Source organism: Pseudophryne corroboree, chromosome 11 (assembly GCF_028390025.1).
Source record: "Pseudophryne corroboree isolate aPseCor3 chromosome 11, aPseCor3.hap2, whole genome shotgun sequence".
Classification (NCBI taxonomy): domain Eukaryota; kingdom Metazoa; phylum Chordata; class Amphibia; order Anura; family Myobatrachidae; genus Pseudophryne; species Pseudophryne corroboree.
In genome coordinates this window covers 168,684,068-168,708,880 of record NC_086454.1, presented here as the reverse complement: position 1 = coordinate 168,708,880, position 24,813 = coordinate 168,684,068, and the positions used below count along the sequence as shown (strand labels likewise).

General features: G+C 29.9%; 8 non-coding genes across 8 annotated transcripts; all 8 read right to left on the bottom strand.

Annotated features, from left to right (window-relative positions):
• Positions 1-7,242: 7,242 nt before the first annotated feature.
• On the bottom strand, positions 7,243-7,314 carry TRNAQ-CUG (transfer RNA glutamine (anticodon CUG)). Its single transcript has one exon. It is a non-coding gene; the product is annotated as a tRNA-Gln (tRNA).
• Positions 7,315-9,129: 1,815 nt separating this feature from the next.
• TRNAQ-CUG (transfer RNA glutamine (anticodon CUG)) lies at positions 9,130-9,201 on the bottom strand. Its single transcript has one exon. It is a non-coding gene; the product is annotated as a tRNA-Gln (tRNA).
• Positions 9,202-11,019: 1,818 nt separating this feature from the next.
• TRNAQ-CUG (transfer RNA glutamine (anticodon CUG)) lies at positions 11,020-11,091 on the bottom strand. Its single transcript has one exon. It is a non-coding gene; the product is annotated as a tRNA-Gln (tRNA).
• A 3,707-nt stretch (positions 11,092-14,798) lies between these two features.
• On the bottom strand, positions 14,799-14,870 carry TRNAQ-CUG (transfer RNA glutamine (anticodon CUG)). The gene has a single exon. It is a non-coding gene; the product is annotated as a tRNA-Gln (tRNA).
• A 1,823-nt stretch (positions 14,871-16,693) lies between these two features.
• TRNAQ-CUG (transfer RNA glutamine (anticodon CUG)) lies at positions 16,694-16,765 on the bottom strand. The gene has a single exon. It is a non-coding gene; the product is annotated as a tRNA-Gln (tRNA).
• Positions 16,766-18,582: 1,817 nt separating this feature from the next.
• TRNAQ-CUG (transfer RNA glutamine (anticodon CUG)) lies at positions 18,583-18,654 on the bottom strand. Its single transcript has one exon. It is a non-coding gene; the product is annotated as a tRNA-Gln (tRNA).
• Positions 18,655-20,473: 1,819 nt separating this feature from the next.
• TRNAQ-CUG (transfer RNA glutamine (anticodon CUG)) lies at positions 20,474-20,545 on the bottom strand. Its single transcript has one exon. It is a non-coding gene; the product is annotated as a tRNA-Gln (tRNA).
• Positions 20,546-24,264: 3,719 nt separating this feature from the next.
• TRNAQ-CUG (transfer RNA glutamine (anticodon CUG)) lies at positions 24,265-24,336 on the bottom strand. Its single transcript has one exon. It is a non-coding gene; the product is annotated as a tRNA-Gln (tRNA).
• Between the last annotated feature and the right edge of the window lie 477 nt (positions 24,337-24,813).

Below are 24,813 nucleotides of genomic sequence, written 5' to 3'. Positions count from 1 at the left end.
TTTTATTGGAATTAAATGACAGATAAACATGTCTCTCAGTGTGTAAGATTCTTAATGTATGCAATTTATAGATATTTTCTTTCTCAGAGATATTAACTGTATTGTACTTACAACAAAACCAATAGAACCTACCAAGATGTAAATATAGATCATGGATTCAGAGTCCAAAATGTTTACCAATATACCATGAAACCTCATCCATTAGGGAGCATCTAAATATTTTTATAAGAATGTACTCTCAGAGAGATATGAACTGAATGGTACTTACAAAAAACCAATAGGACCTACCAAGATTTAAATACAGATCACTGTATTCAAAGATCAGAGTGGAGTGGTTACCAATACACCAAGAAACCACATTCATTAGGGAACATCTAAACATTTTTTTCTAAAATGTTAGATTCTTAGAAGACACATTTTATTGAAGTTATTGTACATATATTAACATCAATGCTTATTTGGATTACACAGTAAAATTCATATAATTACAAACATTTCTATAACTACTTTTTTTTAGATTTTAGTACATTTTTACAATAATCAGTAATTTAAAAAAAATGTATTATATGTATAAAAAAGAAAAGTTTTTGTCAATCAAGGAATTAAACTTTGTACGAAAATGCACCTGGTCCCACCGAGATTTGAACTCAATTTACTGGATTCAGAGTACAGAGTGCTAACCATAACACCATGGAATATCTCTTCTAATAACACATATAAAACTTTCTCTCAGAGTGTAAGATCTTTATTTCTACAAGATACAGAAATATTCATTCAGAGAGATATGTACTACATTGTATTTACAAATAAAACCATTAGGACCTACCAATTTGTATATACAGATTATTAGTTTCAGAGTCCAGAATTGTTAACAGTACACCATGAAAGCTCATTCATATGGTGGCATGTAAAAAATGTTCTCACAGTGTAAGATTCTTAGAGGTTACAATTTATTGGAATTATATTACCGATAAACCTGTCTCTCAGTGTGTATGATTCTTAATTTATGCAATTTATAGATATTTTCTTTCTCAGAGATATGAACTGCATAATACTTACAAAAAAACAATAGGACCTACCAAGATGTAAATACAAATCATGGATTCAGAGTCCAAAATGGTTACAAATACACCAGGAAACCTCATTCATGAGGAAGCATTTAAACAGTTTTTATTAGAATGTACTCTCAGAGAAATATAAACTGAACGGTACTTACAAAAAACCAATAGGACCTACCAAGATTTAAATACAAATCACTGGATTCAAAGATCCGAGTGGTTACCAATACACCAAGAAACTTCATTCATGAGGGAGAGCTAAACATTTTTTTCTAAAATGTTAGATTCTTAGAAGACACATTTTATTGCAATTATTGTACATATATTTACATCAACGCTTATTTGGGTTATATAGAAAAATTCATATAATTACATACAATTCTATAACTACCTTTTTTTAGCTTTTAGTACATATTTACAAAAATCAGTGATTTAAAAAAATTATTATATGTATGAAAAAGAAGACTTTCTGTCAATCAAGAACTTAAACTGAAGGTACTAAAACACATCAAGTCCCACCGAGATTTGAACTCGGATCGCTGGATTCAGAGCCCAGAGTGCTAACCATTAAACCATGAAACCTCTCTTCTAACACAACATATACACCTTTCTCTTAGAGTGTGAGATCTTATTTTCTACAAGTTACAGGAATAATAATCAGAGAGATAAGTATTACATTGTATTTACAAAAAAAAGCCATTAGGACCTACCAAATTTTTATACAGATTATAGGTTTCAGAGTCCAGAATTGTTAACAGCACACAATGAAACCTCATTCATATGGTAGCATGTACATTTTTTGTCAGAGTATAAGATTCTTAGTGGATACATTTTATTGGAATTAAATGACAGATAAACCTGTCTCTCAGTGTGTAAGATTCTTAATTTATGCAATTTATAGATATTTTCTTTCTCAGAGATATTAACTGTATTGTACTTACAACAAAACCAATAGAACCTACCAAGATGTAAATATAGATCATGGATTCAGAGTCCAAAATGTTTACCAATATACCATGAAACCTCATCCATTAGGGAGCATCTAAATATTTTTATAAGAATGTACTCTCAGAGAGATATGAACTGAATGGTACTTACAAAAAACCAATAGGACCTACCAAGATTTAAATACAGATCACTGTATTCAAAGATCAGAGTGGAGTGGTTACCAATACACCAAGAAACCACATTCATTAGGGAACATCTAAACATTTTTTTCTAAAATGTTAGATTCTTAGAAGACACATTTTATTGAAGTTATTGTACATATATTAACATCAATGCTTATTTGGATTACACAGTAAAATTCATATAATTACAAACATTTCTATAACTACCTTTTTTTTAGATTTTAGTACATTTTTACAATAATCAGTAATTTAAAAAAAATGTATTATATGTATAAAAAAGAAAAGTTTTTGTCAATCAAGGAATTAAACTTTGTACGAAAATGCACCTGGTCCCACCGAGATTTGAACTCAATTTACTGGATTCAGAGTACAGAGTGCTAACCATAACACCATGGAATATCTCTTCTAATAACACATATAAAACTTTCTCTCAGAGTGTAAGATCTTTATTTCTACAAGATACAGAAATATTCATTCAGAGAGATATGTACTACATTGTATTTACAAATAAAACCATTAGGACCTACCAATTTGTATATACAGATTATTAGTTTCAGAGTCCAGAATTGTTAACAGTACACCATGAAAGCTCATTCATATGGTGGCATGTAAAAAATGTTCTCACAGTGTAAGATTCTTAGAGGTTACATTTTGTTGGAATTATATTACCGATAAACCTGTCTCTCAGTGTGTATGATTCTTAATTTATGCAATTTATAGATATTTTCTTTCTCAGAGATATGAACTGCATAATACTTACAAAAAAACAATAGGACCTACCAAGATGTAAATACAAATCATGGATTCAGAGTCCAAAATGGTTACAAATACACCAGGAAACCTCATTCATGAGGAAGCATTTAAACAGTTTTTATTAGAATGTACTCTCAGAGAAATATAAACTGAATGGTACTTACAAAAAACCAATAGGACCTACCAAGATTTAAATACAGATCACTGGATTCAAAGATCCGAGTGGTTACCAATACACCAAGAAACTTCATTCATGAGGGAGAGCTAAACATTTTTTTCTAAAATGTTAGATTCTTAGAAGACACATTTTAGTGCAAATATTGTACATATATTTACATCAACGCTTATTTGGGTTATATAGTAAAATTCATATAATTACATACATTTCTATAACTACCTTTTTTTTTAGCTTTTAGTACATATTTACAAAAATCAGTGATTTAAAAAAATTATTATATGTATGAAAAAGAAGACTTTCTGTCAATCAAGAACTTAAACTGAAGGTACTAAAACACATCAGGTTCCACCGAGATTTGAACTCGGATCGCTGGATTCAGAGCCAAGAGTGCTAACCATTACACCATGAAACCTCTCTTTGAGCACAACATATACAACTTTCTCCTACAGTGTGAGATCTTATTTTCTACAAGTTACAGGAATAATAATCAGAGAGATAAGTATTACATTGTATTTACAAAAAAAAGCCATTAGGACCTACCAAATTTTTATACAGATTATAGGTTTCAGAGTCCAGAATTGTTAACAGTACACAATGAAACCTCATTCATATGGTAGCATGTACATTTTTTGTCAGAGTATAAGATTCTTAGTGGATACATTTTATTGGAATTAAATGACAGATAAACCTGTCTCTCAGTGTGTAAGATTCTTAATTTATGCAATTTATAGATATTTTCTTTCTCAGAGATATTAACTGTATTGTACTTACAACAAAACCAATAGAACCTACCAAGATGTAAATATAGATCATGGATTCAGAGTCCAAAATGTTTACCAATATACCATGAAACCTCATCCATTAGGGAGCATCTAAATATTTTTATAAGAATGTACTCTCAGAGAGATATGAACTGAATGGTACTTACAAAAAACCAATAGGACCTACCAAGATTTAAATACAGATCACTGTATTCAAAGATCAGAGTGGAGTGGTTACCAATACACCAAGAAACCACATTCATTAGGGAACATCTAAACATTTTTTTTCTAAAATGTTAGATTCTTAGAAGACACATTTTATTGAAGTTATTGTACATATATTAACATCAATGCTTATTTGGATTACACAGTAAAATTCATATAATTACAAACATTTCTATAACTACCTTTTTTTTAGATTTTAGTACATTTTTACAATAATCAGTAATTTAAAAAAAATGTATTATATGTATAAAAAAGAAAAGTTTTTGTCAATCAAGGAATTAAACTTTGTACGAAAATGCACCTGGTCCCACCGAGATTTGAACTCAATTTACTGGATTCAGAGTACAGAGTGCTAACCATAACACCATGGAATATCCCTTCTAATAACACATATAAAACTTTCTCTCAGAGTGTAAGATCTTTATTTCTACAAGATACAGAAATATTCATTCAGAGAGATATGTACTTCATTGTATTTACAAATAAAACCATTAGGACCTACCAATTTGTATATACAGATTATTAGTTTCAGAGTCCAGAATTGTTAACAGTACACCATGAAAGCTCATTCATATGGTGGCATGTAAAAAATGTTCTCACAGTGTAAGATTCTTAGAGGTTACAATTTATTGGAATTATATTACCGATAAACCTGTCTCTCAGTGTGTATGATTCTTAATTTATGCAATTTATAGATATTTTCTTTCTCAGAGATATGAACTGCATAATACTTACAAAAAAACAATAGGACCTACCAAGATGTAAATACAAATCATGGATTCAGAGTCCAAAATGGTTACAAATACACCAGGAAACCTCATTCATGAGGAAGCATTTAAACAGTTTTTATTAGAATGTACTCTCAGAGAAATATAAACTGAACGGTACTTACAAAAAACCAATAGGACCTACCAAGATTTAAATACAGATCACTGGATTCAAAGATCCGAGTGGTTACCAATACACCAAGAAACTTCATTCATGAGGGAGAGCTAAACATTTTTTTCTAAAATGTTAGATTCTTAGAAGACACATTTTATTGCAATTATTGTACATATATTTACATCAACGCTTATTTGGGTTATATAGTAAAATTCATATAATTACATACATTTCTATAACTACCTTTTTTTTAGCTTTTAGTACATATTTACAAAAATCAGTGATTTAAAAAAATTATTATATGTATGAAAAAGAAGACTTTCTGTCAATCAAGAACTTAAACTGAAGGTACTAAAACACATCAGGTCCCACCGAGATTTGAACTCGGATCGCTGCATTCAGAGCCCAGCGTGCTAACCATTACACCATGAAACCTCTCTTCTAACACAACATATACAACTTTCTCCTAGAGTGTGAGATCTTATTTTCTACAAGTTACAGGAATAATAATCAGAGAGATAAGTATTACATTGTATTTACAAAAAAAAGCCATTAGGACCTAACAAATTTTTATACAGATTATAGGTTTCAGAGTCCAGAATTGTTAACAGTACACAATGAAACCTCATTCATATGGTAGCATGTACATTTTTTTGTCAGAGTATAAGATTCTTAGTGGATACATTTTATTGGAATTAAATGACAGATAAACCTGTCTCTCAGTGTGTAAGAGTCTTAATTTATGCAATTTATAGATATTTTCTTTCTCAGAGATATTAACTGTATTGTACTTACAACAAAACCAATAGAACCTACCAAGATGTAAATATAGATCATGGATTCAGAGTCCAAAATGTTTACCAATATACTATGAAACCTCATCCATTAGGGAGCATCTAAATATTTTTATAAGAATGTACTCTCAGAGAGATATGAACTGAATGGTACTTACAAAAAACCAATAGGACCTACCAAGATTTAAATACAGATCACTGTATTCAAAGATCAGAGTGGAGTGGTTACCAATACACCAAGAAACCACATTCATTAGGGAACATCTAAACATTTTTTTCTAAAATGTTAGATTCTTAGAAGACACATTTTATTGAAGTTATTGTACATATATTAACATCAATGCTTATTTGGATTACACAGTAAAATTCATATAATTACAAACATTTCTATAACTACCTTTTTTTTTAGATTTTAGTACATTTTTACAATAATCAGTAATTTAAAAAAAATGTATTATATGTATAAAAAAGAAAAGTTTTTGTCAATCAAGGAATTAAACTTTGTACGAAAATGCACCTGGTCCCACCGAGATTTGAACTCAATTTACTGGATTCAGAGTACAGAGTGCTAACCATAACACCATGGAATATCTCTTCTAATAACACATATAAAACTTTCTCTCAGAGTGTAAGATCTTTATTTCTACAAGATACAGAAATATTCATTCAGAGAGATATGTACTACATTGTATTTACAAATAAAACCATTAGGACCTACCAATTTGTATATACAGATTATTAGTTTCAGAGTCCAGAATTGTTAACAGTACACCATGAAAGCTCATTCATATGGTGGCATGTAAAAAATGTTCTCACAGTGTAAGATTCTTAGAGGTTACAATTTATTGGAATTATATTACCGATAAACCTGTCTCTCAGTGTGTATGATTCTTAATTTATGCAATTTATAGATATTTTCTTTCTCAGAGATATGAACTGCATAATACTTCCAAAAAAACAATAGGACCTACCAAGATGTAAATACAAATCATGGATTCAGAGTCCAAAATGGTTACAAATACACCAGGAAACCTCATTCATGAGGATGCATTTAAACAGTTTTTATTAGAATGTACTCTCAGAGAAATATAAACTGAACGGTACTTACAAAAAACCAATAGGACCTACCAAGATTTAAATACAGATCACTGGATTCAAAGATCCGAGTGGTTACCAATACACCAAGAAACTTTATTCATGAGGGAGAGCTAAACATTTTTTTCTAAAATGTTAGATTCTTAGAAGACACATTTTATTGCAATTATTGTACATATATTTACATCAACGCTTATTTGGGTTATATAGTAAAATTCATATAATTACATACATTTCTATAACTACCTTTTTTTTAGCTTTTAGTACATATTTACAAAAATCAGTGATTTAAAAAAATTATTATATGTATGAAAAAGAAGACTTTCTGTCAATCAAGAACTTAAACTGAAGGTACTAAAACACATCAGGTTCCACCAAGATTTGAACTCGGATCGCTGGATTCAGAGCCCAGAGTGCTAACCATTACACCATGAAACCTCTCTTCTAACACAACATATACAACTTTCTCCTAGAGTGTGAGATCTTATTTTCTACAAGTTACAGGAATAATAATCAGAGAGATGAGTATTACATTGTATTTACAAAAAAAAGCCATTAGGACCTACCAAATTTTTATACAGATTATAGGTTTCAGAGTCCAGAATTGTTAACAGAACACAATGAAACCTCATTCATATGGTAGCATGTACATTTTTTGTCAGAGTATAAGATTCTTAGTGGATACATTTTATTGGAATTAAATGACAGATAAACCTGTCTCTCAGTGTGTAAGATTCTTAATTTATGCAATTTATAGATATTTTCTTTCTCAGAGATATAACTGTATTGTACTTACAACAAAACCAATAGAACCTACCAAGATGTAAATATAGATCATGGATTCAGAGTCCAAAATGTTTACCAATATACCATGAAACCTCATCCATTAGGGAGCATCTAAATATTTTTATAAGAATGTACTCTCAGAGAGATATGAACTGAATGGTACTTACAAAACACCAATAGGACCTACCAAGATTTAAATACAGATCACTGTATTCAAAGATCAGAGTGGAGTGGTTACCAATACACCAAGAAACCACATTCATTAGGGAACATCTAAACATTTTTTTCTAAAATGTTAGATTCTTAGAAGACACATTTTATTGAAGTTATTGTACATATATTAACATCAATGCTTATTTGGATTACACAGTAAAATTCATATAATTACAAACATTTCTATAACTACCTTTTTTTTAGATTTTAGTACATTTTTACAATAATCAGTAATTTAAAAAAATGTATTATATGTATAAAAAAGAAAAGTTTTTGTCAATCAAGGAATTAAACTTTGTACGAAAATGCACCTGGTCCCACCGAGATTTGAACTCAATTTACTGGATTCAGAGTACAGAGTGCTAACCATAACACCATGGAATATCTCTTCTAATAACACATATAAAACTTTCTCTCAGAGTGTAAGATCTTTATTTCTACAAGATACAGAAATATTCATTCAGAGAGATATGTACTACATTGTATTTACAAATAAAACCATTAGGACCTACCAATTTGTATATACAGATTATTAGTTTCAGAGTCCAGAATTGTTAACAGTACACCATGAAAGCTCATTCATATGGTGGCATGTAAAAAATGTTCTCACAGTTTAAGATTCTTAGAGGTTACAATTTATTGGAATTATATTACCGATAAACCTGTCTCTCAGTGTGTATGATTCTTAATTTATGCAATTTATAGATATTTTCTTTCTCAGAGATATGAACTGCATAATACTTACAAAAAAACAATAGGACCTACCAAGATGTAAATACAAATCATGGATTCAGAGTCCAAAATGGTTACAAATACACCAGGAAACCTCATTCATGAGGAAGCATTTAAACAGTTTTTATTAGAATGTACTCTCAGAGAAATATAAACTGAACGGTACTTACAAAAAACCAATAGGACCTACCAAGATTTAAATACAGATCACTGGATTCAAAGATCCAAGTGTTTACCAATACACCAAGAAACTTCATTCATGAGGGAGAGCTAAACATTTTTTTCTAAAATGTTAGATTCTTAGAAGACACATTTTATTGCAATTATTGTACATATATTTACATCAACGCTTATTTGGGTTATATAGTAAAATTCATATAATTACATACATTTCTATAACTACCTTTTTTTAGCTTTTAGTACATATTTACAAAAATCAGTGATTTAAAAAAATTATTATATGTATGAAAAAGAAGACTTTCTGTCAATCAAGAACTTAAACTGAAGGTACTAAAACACATCAGGTCCCACCGAGATTTGAACTCGGATCGCTGGATTCAGAGCCCAGAGTGCTAACCATTACACCATGAAACCTCTCTTCTAACACAACATATACACCTTTCTCTTAGAGTGTGAGATCTTATTTTCTACAAGTTACAGGAATAATAATCAGAGAGATAAGTATTACATTGTATTTACAAAAAAAAGCCATTAGGACCTACCAAATTTTTATACAGATTATAGGTTTCAGAGTCCAGAATTGTTAACAGCACACAATGAAACCTCATTCATATGGTAGCATGTACATTTTTTGTCAGAGTATAAGATTCTTAGTGGATACATTTTATTGGAATTAAATGACAGATAAACCTGTCTCTCAGTGTGTAAGATTCTTAATTTATGCAATTTATAGATATTTTCTTTCTCAGAGATATTAACTGTATTGTACTTACAACAAAACCAATAGAACCTACCAAGATGTAAATATAGATCATGGATTCAGAGTCCAAAATGTTTACCAATATACCATGAAACCTCATCCATTAGGGAGCATCTAAATATTTTTATAAGAATGTACTCTCAGAGAGATATGAACTGAATGGTACTTACAAAAAACCAATAGGACCTACCAAGATTTAAATACAGATCACTGTATTCAAAGATCAGAGTGGAGTGGTTACCAATACACCAAGAAACCACATTCATTAGGGAACATCTAAACATTTTTTTCTAAAATGTTAGATTCTTAGAAGACACATTTTATTGAAGTTATTGTACATATATTAACATCAATGCTTATTTGGATTACACAGTAAAATTCATATAATTACAAACATTTCTATAACTACCTTTTTTTTAGATTTTAGTACATTTTTACAATAATCAGTAATTTAAAAAAAATGTATTATATGTATAAAAAAGAAAAGTTTTTGTCAATCAAGGAATTAAACTTTGTACGAAAATGCACCTGGTCCCACCGAGATTTGAACTCAATTTACTGGATTCAGAGTACAGAGTGCTAACCATAACACCATGGAATATCTCTTCTAATAACACATATAAAACTTTCTCTCAGAGTGTAAGATCTTTATTTCTACAAGATACAGAAATATTCATTCAGAGAGATATGTACTACATTGTATTTACAAATAAAACCATTAGGACCTACCAATTTGTATATACAGATTATTAGTTTCAGAGTCCAGAATTGTTAACAGTACACCATGAAAGCTCATTCATATGGTGGCATGTAAAAAATGTTCTCACAGTGTAAGATTCTTAGAGGTTACATTTTATTGGAATTATATTACCGATAAACCTGTCTCTCAGTGTGTATGATTCTTAATTTATGCAATTTATAGATATTTTTTTTCTCAGAGATATGAACTGCATAATACTTACAAAAAAACAATAGGACCTACCAAGATGTAAATACAAATCATGGATTCAGAGTCCAAAATGGTTACAAATACACCAGGAAACCTCATTCATGAGGAAGCATTTAAACAGTTTTTATTAGAATGTACTCTCAGAGAAATATAAACTGAACGGTACTTACAAAAAACCAATAGGACCTACCAAGATTTAAATACAGATCACTGGATTCAAAGATCCGAGTGGTTACCAATACACCAAGAAACTTCATTCATGAGGGAGAGCTAAACATTTTTTTCTAAAATGTTAGATTCTTAGAAGACACATTTTATTGCAATTATTGTACATATATTTACATCAACGCTTATTTGGGTTATATAGTAAAATTCATATAATTACATACATTTCTATAACTACCTTTTTTTTAGCTTTTAGTACATATTTACAAAAATCAGTGATTTAAAAAAATTATTATATGTATGAAAAAGAAGACTTTCTGTCAATCAAGAACTTAAACTGAAGGTACTAAAACACATCAGGTCCCACCGAGATTTGAACTCGGATCGCAGGATTCAGAGCCCAGCGTGCTAACCATTACACCATGAAACCTCTCTTATAACACAACATATACAACTTTCTCCTAGAGTGTGAGATCTTATTTTCTACAAGTTACAGGAATAATAATCAGAGAGATAAGTATTACATTGTATTTACAAAAAAAAGCCATTAGGACCTACCAAATGTTTATACAGATTATAGGTTTCAGAGTCCAGAATTGTTAACAGTACACAATGAAACCTCATTCCTATGGTAGCATGCACATTTTTTGTCAGAGTATAAGATTCTTAGTGGATACATTTTATTGGAATTAAATGACAGATAAACCTGTCTCTCAGTGTGTAAGATTCTTAATTTATGCAATTTATAGATATTTTCTTTCTCAGAGATATTAACTGTATTGTACTTACAACAAAACCAATAGAACCTACCAAGATGTAAATATAGATCATGGATTCAGAGTCCAAAATGTTTACCAATATACTATGAAACCTCATCCATTAGAGAGCATCTAAATATTTTTATAAGAATGTACTCTCAGAGAGATATGAACTGAATGGTACTTACAAAAAACCAATAGGACCTACCAAGATTTAAATACAGATCACTGTATTCAAAGATCAGAGTGGAGTGGTTACCAATACACCAAGAAACCACATTCATTAGGGAACATCTAAACATTTTTTTCTAAAATGTTAGATTCTTAGAAGACACATTTTATTGAAGTTATTGTACATATATTAACATCAATGCTTATTTGGATTACACAGTAAAATTCATATAATTACAAACATTTCTATAACTACCTTTTTTTTAGATTTTAGTACATTTTTACAATAATCAGTAATTTAAAAAAAATGTATTATATGTATAAAAAATAAAAGTTTTTGTCAATCAAGGAATTAAACTTTGTACGAAAATGCACCTGGTCCCACCGAGATTTGAACTCAATTTACTGGATTCAGAGTACAGAGTGCTAACCATAACACCATGGAATATCTCTTCTAATAACACATATAAAACTTTCTCTCAGAGTGTAAGATCTTTATTTCTACAAGATACAGAAATATTCATTCAGAGAGATATGTACTACATTGTATTTACAAATAAAACCATTAGGACCTACCAATTGTATATACAGATTATTAGTTTCAGAGTCCAGAATTGTTAACAGTACACCATGAAAGCTCATTCATATGGTGGCATGTAAAAAATGTTCTCACAGTGTAAGATTCTTAGAGGTTACAATTTATTGGAATTATATTACCGATAAACCTGTCTCTCAGTGTGTATGATTCTTAATTTATGCAATTTATAGATATTTTCTTTCTCAGAGATATGAACTGCATAATACTTACAAAAAAACAATAGGACCTACCAAGATGTAAATACAAATCATGGATTCAGAGTCCAAAATGGTTACAAATACACCAGGAAACCTCATTCATGAGGAAGCATTTAAACAGTTTTTATTAGAATGTACTCTCAGAGAAATATAAACTGAACGGTACTTACAAAAAACCAATAGGACCTACCAAGATTTAAATACAGATCACTGGATTCAAAGATCCGAGTGGTTACCAATACACCAAGAAACTTCATTCATGAGGGAGAGCTAAACATTTTTTTCTAAAATGTTAGATTCTTAGAAGACACATTTTATTGCAATTATTGTACATATATTTACATCAACGCTTATTTGGGTTATATAGTAAAATTCATATAATTACATACATTTCTATAACTACCTTTTTTTTAGCTTTTAGTACATATTTACAAAAATCAGTGATTTAAAAAAATTATTATATGTATGAAAAAGAAGACTTTCTGTCAATCAAGAACTTAAACTGAAGGTACTAAAACACATCAGGTCCCACCGAGATTTGAACTCGGATCGCAGGATTCAGAGCCCAGCGTGCTAACCATTACACCATAAAACCTCTCTTCTAACACAACATATACAACTTTCTCCTAGAGTGTGAGATCTTATTTTCTACAAGTTACAGGAATAATAATCAGAGAGATAAGTATTACATTGTATTTACAAAAAAAAGCCATTAGGACCTACCAAACTTTTATACAGATTATAGGTTTCAGAGTCCAGAATTGTTAACAGTACACAATGAAACCTCATTCATATGGTAGCATGTACATTTTTTTGTCAGAGTATAAGATTCTTAGTGGATACATTTTATTGGAATTAAATGACAGATAAACCTGTCTCTCAGTGTGTAAGATTCTTAATTTATGCAATTTATAGATATTTTCTTTCTCAGAGATATTAACTGTATTGTACTTACAACAAAACCAATAGAACCTACCAAGATGTAAATATAGATCATGGATTCAGAGTCCAAAATGTTTACCAATATACCATGAAACCTCATCCATTAGGGAGCATCTAAATATTTTTATAAGAATGTACTCTCAGAGAGATATGAACTGAATGGTACTTACAAAAAACCAATAGGACCTACCAAGATTTAAATACAGATCACTGTATTCAAAGATCAGAGTGGAGTGGTTACCAATACACCAAGAAACCACATTCATTAGGGAACATCTAAACATTTTTTTCTAAAATGTTAGATTCTTAGAAGACACATTTTATTGAAGTTATTGTACATATATTAACATCAATGCTTATTTGGATTACACAGTAAAATTCATATAATTGCAAACATTTCTATAACTACCTTTTTTTTAGATTTTAGTACATTTTTACAATAATCAATAATTTAAAAAAATGTATTATATGTATAAAAAAGAAAAGTTTTTGTCAATCAAGGAATTAAACTTTGTACGAAAATGCACCTGGTCCCACCGAGATTTGAACTCAATTTACTGGATTCAGAGTACAGAGTGCTAACCATAACACCATGGAATATCCCTTCTAATAACACATATAAAACATTCTCTCAGAGTGTAAGATCTTTATTTCTACAAGATACAGAAATATTCATTCAGAGAGATATGTACTACATTGTATTTACAAATAAAACCATTAGGACCTACCAATTTGTATATACAGATTATTAGTTTCAGAGTCCAGAATTGTTAACAGTACACCATGAAAGCTCATTCATATGGTGGCATGTAAAAAATGTTCTCACAGTGTAAGATTCTTAGAGGTTACATTTTATTGGAATTATATTACCGATAAACCTGTCTCTCAGTGTGTATGATTCTTAATTTATGCAATTTATAGATATTTTCTTTCTCAGAGATATGAACTGCATAATACTTACAAAAAAACAATAGGACCTACCAAGATGTAAATACAAATCATGGATTCAGAGTCCAAAATGGTTACAAATACACCAGGAAACCTCATTCATGAGGAAGCATTTAAACAGTTTTTATTAGAATGTACTCTCAGAGAAATATAAACTGAACGGTACTTACAAAAAACCAATAGGACCTACCAAGATTTAAATACAGATCACTGGATTCAAAGATCCAAGTGGTTACCAATACACCAAGAAACTTCATTCATGAGGGAGAGCTAAACATTTTTTTTCTAAAATGTTAGATTCTTAGAAGACACATTTAATTGAAATTATTGTACATATATTTACATCAACGCTTATTTGGGTTATATAGTAAAATTCATATAATTACATACATTTCTATAACTACCTTTTTTTAGCTTTTAGTACATATTTACAAAAATAAGTGATTTAAAAAAAATATTATATGTATGAAAAAGAAGACTTTCTGTCAATCAAGAACTTAAACTGAAGGTACTAAAACACATCAGGTCCCACCGAGATTTGAACTCGGATCGCTGGATTCAGAGCCCAGAGTGCTAACCATTACACCATGAAACCTCTCTTCTAACACAACATATACAACTTTCTCTTAGAGTGTGAGATCTTATTTTTTACAAGTTACAGGAATAATAATCAGAGAGATAAGTATTACATTGTATTTACAGAAAAAAAGCCATTAGGACCTACCAAATTTTTATACAGATTATAGGTTTCAGAGTCCAGAATTGTTAACAGCACACAATGAAACCTCATTCATATGGTAGCATGTACATTTTTTGTCAGAGTATAAGATTCTTAGTGGATACATTTTATTGGAATTAAATGACAGATAAACCTGTCTCTCAGTGTGTAAGATTCTTAATTTATGCAATTTATAGATATTTTCTTTCTCAGAGATATTAACTGTATTGTACTTACAACAAAACCAATAGAACCTACCAAGATGTAAATATAGATCATGGATTCAGAGTCCAAAATGTTTACCAATATACCATGAAACCTCATCCATTAGGGAGCATCTAAATATTTTTATAAGAATGTACTCTCAGAGAGATATGAACTGAATGGTACTTACAAAAAACCAATAGGACCTACCAAGATTTAAATACAGATCACTGTATTCAAAGATCAGAGTGGAGTGGTTACCAATACACCAAGAAACCACATTCATTAGGGAACATCTAAACATTTTTTTCTAAAATGTTAGATTCTTCGAAGACACATTTTATTGAAGTTATTGTACATATATTAACATCAATGCTTATTTGGATTACACAGTAAAATTCATATAATTACAAACATTTCTATAACTACCTTTTTTTTAGATTTTAGTACATTTTTACAATAATCAGTGATTTTTAAAAAAAAATTATTATATGTATAAAAAAGAAAAGTTTTTGTCAATCAAGAACTTAAACTGAAGGTACTAAAATGCACCTGGTCCCACCGAGGTTTGAACTCAATTTACTGGATTCAGAGTACAGAGTGCTAACCATAACACCATGGAATATCCCTTCTAATAACACATATAAAACTTTCTCTCAGAGTGTAAGATCTTTATTTCTACAAGATACAGAAATATTCATTCAGAGAGATATGTACTACATTGTATTTACAAATAAAACCATTAGGACCTACCAATTTGTATATACAGATTTTTAGTTTCAGAGTCCAGAATTGTTAACAGTACACCATGAAAGCTCATTCATATGGTGGCATGTAAAAAATGTTCTCACAGTGTAAGATTCTTAGAGGTTACATTTTATTGGAATTATATTACCGATAAACCTGTCTCTCAGTGTGTATGATTCTTAATTTATGCAATTTATAGATATTTTCTTTCTCAGAGATATGAACTGCATAATACTTACAAAAAAAACAATAGGACCTACCAAGATGTAAATACAAATCAATGATTCAGAGTCCAAAATGGTTACAAATACACCAGGAAACCTCATTCATGAGGAAGCATTTAAACAGTTTTTATTAGAATGTACTCTCAGAGAAATATAAACTGAATGGTACTTACAAAAAACCAATAGGACCTACCAAGATTTAAATACAGATCACTGGATTCAAAGATCCGAGTGGTTACCAATACACCAAGAAACTTCATTCATGAGGGAGAGCTAAACATTTTTTTCTAAAATGTTAGATTCTTAGAAGACACATTTTATTGCAATTATTGTACATATATTTACATCAACGCTTATTTGGGTTATATAGTAAAATTCATATAATTACATACATTTCTATAACTACCTTATTTTTAGCTTTTAGTACATATTTACAAAAATCAGTGATTAAAAAAATTATTATATGTATGAAAAAGAAGACTTTCTGTCAATCAAGAACTTAAACTGAAGGTACTAAAACACATCAGGTCCCACCGAGATTTGAACTCGGATCGCTGGATTCAGAGCCCAGAGTGCTAACCATTACACCATGAAACTTCTCTTCTAACACAACATATACAACTTTCTCTTAGAGTGTGAGATCTTATTTTCTACAAGTTACAGGAATAATAATCAGAGAGATAAGTATTACATTGTATTTACAGAAAAAAAGCCATTAGGACCTACCAAATTTTTATACAGATTATAGGTTTCAGAGTCCAGAATTGTTAACAGCACACAATGAAACCTCATTCATATGGTAGCATGTACATTTTTTGTCAGAGTATAAGATTCTTAGTGGATACATTTTATTGGAATTAAATGACAGATAAACCTGTCTCTCAGTGTGTAAGATTCTTAATTTATGCAATTTATAGATATTTTCTTTCTCAGAGATATTAACTGTATTGTACTTACAACAAAACCAATAGAACCTACCAAGATGTAAATATAGATCATGGATTCAGAGTCCAAAATGTTTACCAATATACCATGAAACCTCATCCATTAGGGAGCATCTAAATATTTTTATAAGAATGTACTCTCAGAGAGATATGAACTGAATGGTACTTACAAAAAACCAATAGGACCTACCAAGATTTAAATACAGATCACTGTATTCAAAGATCAGAGTGGAGTGGTTACCAATACACCAAGAAACCACATTCATTAGGGAACATCTAAACATTTTTTTCTAAAATGTTAGATTCTTCGAAGACACATTTTATTGAAGTTATTGTACATATATTAACATCAATGCTTATTTGGATTACACAGTAAAATTCATATAATTACAAACATTTCTATAACTACCTTTTTTTAGATTTTAGTACATTTTTACAATAATCAGTAATTTAAAAAAAATGTATTATATGTATAAAAAAGAAAAGTTTTTGTCAATCAAGGAATTAAACTTTGTACGAAAATGCACCTGGTCCCACCAAGATTTGAACTCAATTTACTGGATTCAGAGTACAGAGTGCTAACCATAACACCATGGAATATCCCTTCTAATAACACATATAAAACTTTCTCTCAGAGTGTAAGATCTTTATTTCTACAAGATACAGAAATATTCATTCAGAGAGATATGTACTACATTGTATTTACAAATAAAACCATTAGGACCTACCAATTTGTATATACAGATTATTCGTTTCAGAGTCCAAAATTGTTAACAGTACACCATGAAAGCTCATTCATATGGTGGCATGTAAAAAATGTTCTCACAGTGTAAGATTCTTAGAGGTTACATTTTATTGGAATTATATTACCGATAAACCTGTCTCTCAGTGTGTATGATTCTTAATTTATGCAGTTTATAGATATTTTCTTTTTCAGAGATATGAACTGCATAATACTTACAAAAAAACAATAGGACCTACCAAGATGTAAATACAAATCATGGATTCAGAGTCCAAAATGGTTACAAATACACCAGGAAACCTCATTCATGAGGAAGCATTTAAACAGTTTTTATTAGAATGTACTCTCAGAGAAATATAAACTGAACGGTACTTACAAAAAACCAATAGGACCTACCAAGATTTAAATACAGATCACTGGATTCAAAGATCCGAGTGGTTACCAATACACCAAGAAACTTCATTCATGAGGGAGAGCTAAACATTTTTTTCTAAAATGTTAGATTCTTAGAAGACACATTTTATTGCAATTATTGTACATATATTTACATCAACGCTTATTTGGGTTATATAGTAAAATTCATATAATTACATACATTTCTATAACTACCTTTTTTTAGCTTTTAGTACATATTTACAAAAATCAGTGATTTAAAAAAATTATTATATGTATGAAAAAGAAGACTTTCTGTCAATCAAGAACTTAAACTGAAGGTACTAAAACACATCAGATCCCACCGAGATTTGAACTCGGATCGCTGGATTCAGAGACCAGAGTGCTAACCATTACACCATGAAACCTCTCTTCTAACACAACATATGCAACTTTCTCTTAGAGTGTGAGATCTTATTTTCTACAAGTTACAGGAATAATAATCAGAGAGATAAGTATTACATTGTATTTACAAAAAAAAAGCCATTAGGACCTACCAAATTTTTATACAGATTATAGGTTTCAGAGTCCAGAATTGTTAACAGCACACAATGAAACCTCATTCATATGGTAGCATGTACATTTTTTGTCAGAGTATAAGATTCTTAGTGGATACATTTTATTGGAATTAAATGACAGATAAACCTGTCTCTCAGTGTGTAAGATTCTTAATTTATGCAATTTATAGATATTTTCTTTCTCAGAGATATTAACTGTATTGTACTTACAACAAAACCAATAGAACCTACCAAGATGTAAATATAGATCATGGATTCAGAGTCCAAAATGTTTACCAATATACCATGAAACCTCATCCATTAGGGAGCATCTAAATATTTTTATAAGAATGTACTCTCAGAGAGATATGAACTGAATGGTACTTACAAAAAACCAATAGGACCTACCAAGATTTAAATACAGATCACTGTATTCAAAGATCAGAGTGGAGTGGTTACCAATACACCAAGAAACCACATTCATTAGGGAACATCTAAACATTTTTTTTCTAAAATGTTAGATTCTTAGAAGACATATTTTATTGAAGTTATTGTACATATATTAACATCAATGCTTATTTGGATTACACAGTAAAATTCATATAATTACAAACATTTCTATAACTACCTTTTTTTAGATTTTAGTACATTTTTACAATAATCAGTAATTTAAAAAAAATGTATTATATGTATAAAAAAGAAAAGTTTTTGTCAATCAAGGAATTAAACTTTGTACAAAAATGCACCTGGTCCCACCGAGATTTGAACTCAATTTACTGGATTCAGAGTACAGAGTGCTAACCATAACACCATGGAATATCCCTTCTAATAACACATATAAAACTTTCTCTCAGAGTGTAAGATCTTTATTTCTACAAGATACAGAAATATTCATTCAGAGAGATATGTACTACATTGTATTTACAAATAAAACCATTAGGACCTACCAATTTGTATATACAGATTATTAGTTTCAGAGTCCAGAATTGTTAACAGTACACCATGAAAGCTCATTCATATGGTGGCATGTAAAAAATGTTCTCACAGTGTAAGATTCTTAGAGGTTACATTTTATTGGAATTATATTACCGATAAACCTGTCTCTCAGTGTGTATGATTCTTAATTTATGCAATTTATAGATATTTTCTTTCTCAGAGATATGAACTGCATAATACTTACAAAAAAAACAATAGGACCTACCAAGATGTAAATACAAATCATGGATTCAGAGTCCAAAATGGTTACAAATACACCAGGAAACCTCATTCATGAGGAAGCATTTAAACAGTTTTTATTAGAATGTACTCTCAGAGAAATATAAACTGAATGGTACTTACAAAAAACCAATAGGACCTACCAAGATTTAAATACAGATCACTGGATTCAAAGATCCGAGTGGTTACCAATACACCAAGAAACTTCATTCATGAGGGAGAGCTAAACATTTTTTTCTAAAATGTTAGATTCTTAGAAGACACATTTTATTGCAATTATTGTACATATATTTACATCAACGCTTATTTGGGTTATATAGTAAAATTCATATAATTACATACATTTCTATAACTACCTTATTTTTAGCTTTTAGTACATATTTACAAAAATCAGTGATTAAAAAAATTATTATATGTATGAAAAAGAAGACTTTCTGTCAATCAAGAACTTAAACTGAAGGTACTAAAACACATCAGGTCCCACCGAGATTTGAACTCGGATCGCTGGATTCAGAGCCCAGAGTGCTAACCATTACACCATGAAACTTCTCTTCTAACACAACATATACAACTTTCTCTTAGAGTGTGAGATCTTATTTTCTACAAGTTACAGGAATAATAATCAGAGAGATAAGTATTACATTGTATTTACAGAAAAAAAGCCATTAGGACCTACCAAATTTTTATACAGATTATAGGTTTCAGAGTCCAGAATTGTTAACAGCACACAATGAAACCTCATTCATATGGTAGCATGTACATTTTTTGTCAGAGTATAAGATTCTTAGTGGATACATTTTATTGGAATTAAATGACAGATAAACCTGTCTCTCAGTGTGTAAGATTCTTAATTTATGCAATTTATAGATATTTTCTTTCTCAGAGATATTAACTGTATTGTACTTACAACAAAACCAATAGAACCTACCAAGATGTAAATATAGATCATGGATTCAGAGTCCAAAATGTTTACCAATATACCATGAAACCTCATCCATTAGGGAGCATCTAAATATTTTTATAAGAATGTACTCTCAGAGAGATATGAACTGAATGGTACTTACAAAAAACCAATAGGACCTACCAAGATTTAAATACAGATCACTGTATTCAAAGATCAGAGTGGAGTGGTTACCAATACACCAAGAAACCACATTCATTAGGGAACATCTAAACATTTTTTTCTAAAATGTTAGATTCTTCGAAGACACATTTTATTGAAGTTATTGTACATATATTAACATCAATGCTTATTTGGATTACACAGTAAAATTCATATAATTACAAACATTTCTATAACTACCTTTTTTTAGATTTTAGTACATTTTTACAATAATCAGTAATTTAAAAAAAATGTATTATATGTATAAAAAAGAAAAGTTTTTGTCTATCAAGGAATTAAACTTTGTACGAAAATGCACCTGGTCCCACCGAGATTTGAACTCAATTTACTGGATTCAGAGTACAGAGTGCTAACCATAACACCATGGAATATCCCTTCTAATAACACATATAAAACATTCTCTCAGAGTGTAAGATCTTTATTTCTACAAGATACAGAAATATTCATTCAGAGAGATATGTACTACATTGTATTTACAAATAAAACCATTAGGACCTACCAATTTGTATATACAGATTATTAGTTTCAGAGTCCAGAATTGTTAACAGTACACCATGAAAGCTCATTCATATGGTGGCATGTAAAAAATGTTCTCACAGTGTAAGATTCTTAGAGGTTACATTTTATTGGAATTATATTACCGATAAACCTGTCTCTCAGTGTGTATGATTCTTAATTTATGCAATTTATAGATATTTTCTTTCTCAGAGATATGAACTGCATAATACTTACAAAAAAACAATAGGACCTACCAAGATGTAAATACAAATCATGGATTCAGAGTCCAAAATGGTTACAAATACACCAGGAAACCTCATTCATGAGGAAGCATTTAAACAGTTTTTATTAGAATGTACTCTCAGAGAAATATAAACTGAACGGTACTTACAAAAAACCAATAGGACCTACCAAGATTTAAATACAGATCACTGGATTCAAAGATCCAAGTGGTTACCAATACACCAAGAAACTTCATTCATGAGGGAGAGCTAAACATTTTTTTCTAAAATGTTAGATTCTTAGAAGACACATTTAATTGCAATTATTGTACATATATTTACATCAACGCTTATTTGGGTTATATAGTAAAATTCATATAATTACATACATTTCTATAACTACCTTTTTTTTAGATTTTAGTACATTTTTACAATAATCAGTGATTTTTAAAAAAAAATTATTATATGTATAAAAAAGAAAAGTTTTTGTCAATCAAGAACTTAAACTGAAGGTACTAAAATGCACCTGGTCCCACCGAGGTTTGAACTCAATTTACTGGATTCAGAGTACAGAGTGCTAACCATAACACCATGGAATATCCCTTCTAATAACACATATAAAACTTTCTCTCAGAGTGTAAGATCTTTATTTCTACAAGATACAGAAATATTCATTCAGAGAGATATGTACTACATTGTATTTACAAATAAAACCATTAGGACCTACCAATTTGTATATACAGATTTTTAGTTTCAGAGTCCAGAATTGTTAACAGTACACCATGAAAGCTCATTCATATGGTGGCATGTAAAAAATGTTCTCACAGTGTAAGATTCTTAGAGGTTACATTTTATTGGAATTATATTACCGATAAACCTGTCTCTCAGTGTGTATGATTCTTAATTAATGCAATTTATAGATATTTTCTTTCTCAGAGATATTAACTGTATTGTACTTACAACAAAACCAATAGAACCTACCAAGATGTTAATATAGATCATGGATTCAGAGTCCAAAATGTTTACCAATATACCATGAAACCTCATCCATTAGGGAGCATCTAAATATTTTTATAAGAATGTACTCTCAGAGAGATATGAACTGAATGGTACTTACAAAAAACCAATAGGGCCTACAAAGATTTAAATACAGATCACTGTATTCAAAGATCAGAGTGGAGTGGTTACCAATACACCAAGAAACCACATTCATTAGGGAACATCTAAACATTTTTTTCTAAAATGTTAGATTCTTAGAAGACACATTTTATTGAAGTTATTGTACATATATTAACATCAATGCTTATTTGGATTACACAGTAAAATTCATATAATTACAAACATTTCTATAACTACCTTTTTTTTAGATTTTAGTACATTTTTACAATAATCAGTGATTTAAAAAAAAAAATTATTATATGTATAAAAAAAAGAAAAGTTTTTGTCAATCAAGAACTTAAACTGAAGGTACTAAAATGCACCTGGTCCCACCGAGGTTTAAACTCAATTTACTGGATTCAGAGTACAGAGTGCTAACCATAACACCATGGAATCTCCCTTCTAATAACACATATAAAACTTTCTCTCAGAGTGTAAGATCTTTATTTCTACAAGATACAGAAATATTCATTCAGAGAGATATGTACTACATTGTATTTACAAATAAAACCATTAGGACCTACCAATTTGTATATACAGATTATTAGTTTCAGAGTCCAGAATTGTTAACAGTACACCATGAAAGCTCATTCATATGGTGGCATGTAAAAAATGTTCTCACAGTGTAAGATTCTTAGAGGTTACATTTTATTGGAATTATATTACAGATAAACCTGTCTCTCAGTGTGTATGATTCTTAATTTATGCAATTTATAGATATTTTCTTTCTCAGAGATATGAACTGCATAATACTTACAAAAAAACAATAGGACCTACCAAGATGTAAATACAAATCATGGATTCAGAGTCCAAAATGGTTACAAATACACCAGGAAACCTCATTCATGAGGAAGCATTTAAACAGTTTTTATTAGAATGTACTCTCAGAGAAATATAAACTGAACGGTACTTACAAAAAACCAATAGGACCTACCAAGATTTAAATACAGATCACTGGATTCAAAGATCCGAGTGGTTACCAATACACCAAGAAACTTCATTCATGAGGGAGAGCTAAACATTTTTTTTTTAAATGTTAGATTCTTAGAAGACACATTTTATTGCAATTATTGTACATATATTTACATCAATGCTTATTTGGGTAATATAGTAAAATTCATATAATTACATACATTTCTATAACTACCTTTTTTTAGCTTTTAGTACATATTTACAAAAATCAGTGATTTAAAAAAATTATTATATGTATGAAAAAGAAGACTTTCTGTCAATCAAGAACTTAAACTGAAGGTACTAAAACACATCAGGTCCCACCGAGATTTGAACTCGGATCGCTGGATTCAGAGCCCAGAGTGATAACCATTACACCATGAAACCTCTCTTCTAACACAACATATACAACTTTCTCTTAGAGTGTGAGATCTTATTTTCTACAAGTTACAGGAATAATAATCAGAGAGATTATTACATTGTATTTACAAAAAAAAGCCATTAGGACCTACCAAATTCTTATACAGATTATAGGTTTCAGAGTCCAGAATTGTTAACAGCACACAATGAAACCTCATTCATATGGTAGCATGTACATTTTTTGTCAGAGTATAAGATTCTTAGTGGATACATTTTATTGGAATTAAATGACAGATAAACCTGTCTCTCAGTGTGTAAGATTCTTAATTTATGCAATTTATAGATATTTTCTTTCTCAGAGATATTAACTGTATTGTACTTACAACAAAACCAATAGAACCTACCAAGATGTAAATATAGATCATGGATTCAGAGTCCAAAATGTTTACCAATATACCATGAAACCTCATCCATTAGGGAGCATCTAAATATTTTTTTATAAGA